Source organism: Lactuca virosa, chromosome 3 (assembly GCF_052849685.1).
Source record: "Lactuca virosa cultivar CGN04683 chromosome 3, Lactuca_virosa_CGN04683_v6, whole genome shotgun sequence".
Taxonomy (NCBI): Eukaryota; Viridiplantae; Streptophyta; class Magnoliopsida; order Asterales; family Asteraceae; genus Lactuca; species Lactuca virosa.
In genome coordinates, this window is record NC_136428.1 from 62,337,682 (window position 1) to 62,338,977 (window position 1,296).

Here is a 1,296-nt window from a genome sequence, read left to right on the forward strand (position 1 = left end):
AAATAATAATAATAAAGCCATGTAGGCGTAGTGTAACCGGTGAAAACGGGTAGAATCTAGATAATTCTCCTATTTAACAGGTAAAAAAATAGTTTAATTGTCTATTGCGCAAAAAAAATGTTTGGTGACCAAATCGGAAAAATGACTAAATTTAATGTGCTATAGTGACATTTTTCCTTATTTAAATATTTTTATATTTATAAAAAATACTCATACCTCTCTCTCTCTCTCTCTCTCTCTCTCTCTCTCTCTCTCTCTCTCTCTCTCTCTCTCTCTCTCTCTCTCTTAATAAGATGAAAAAGTGTAACAAGAATCAAAGCTCTAACCATGACAGTTGCGTCCTATATGAGTGAGATTTCCAGAAAATGTAATACAATTTCTATTCAAACAAGGAAATATAAACGAATTTCCATTCAAAGTCGGTTAAACAAACAAATGATCTCCCACCGGTTAAACAAACCCAATAAATTTCTAAATCGATGCAGAGGAAAAAACAAGAAATGTTCTTACAAGCTAAATCAGATATCCAAGATTGTTCTAACCTTTCAATTTCCTAAAATTAACATCATTTTTGTTGAATAAATAAGAAATATGACCACACACCACAAATATCAAACTAAACATGTTTCTTTTTCTTTCTACTAAGGTTTGCAGGGTCGTCGTCGCTACTAGGGCTTGTAGAGCCACCGACAGTTTCTTTTAAAGATTTTGTCACATATCTGGAATGTCGTTATCTTTGTCATCGTAGATATAGAAGATTGTTGTCAATGGTACAACGTTTGTGGGTCTGAAAAAACTAGAGCTTCGTATTTCCAGATCTGAAGATCGTGGCGACCCTAGGGTTTGTTGTGGCTCCAGCGACCTCGAGTTTCATCTCTATCCTTATCCGACGATGGCTACGAGCTACGAGATTCATAAAAGGGAGGAGCTGGCAGTTTGCATATGTGGTGCAGATCCATTTTCGGCGGTGCGGATCTGGTTTCGGCGGTAGCAGTGAGAGATAACGACTGAAACGAATGAAATCACTCCATCAATGTTAGTTCACAACAATAGAAGAGGAGGCAACTGTGTTTCGCATTGACGAAATCGAGAATAAAGGTTATTGGGTGGAGTTTCGTCAAGCATGTGGAAATAGTTGGGTAAAAGCGGTAATGGTAGCGGTGAATGGTGGGGACGGGTGGTGGATAGTGGATGGTGGTTTAATTACTAGTTGTTCTTGTATACATGTGAGGTGTTTTTGATTTGAAGAAGATGAGATAATAAACACGATGAGAGAGAGAGAGAGAGAGAGAGAGA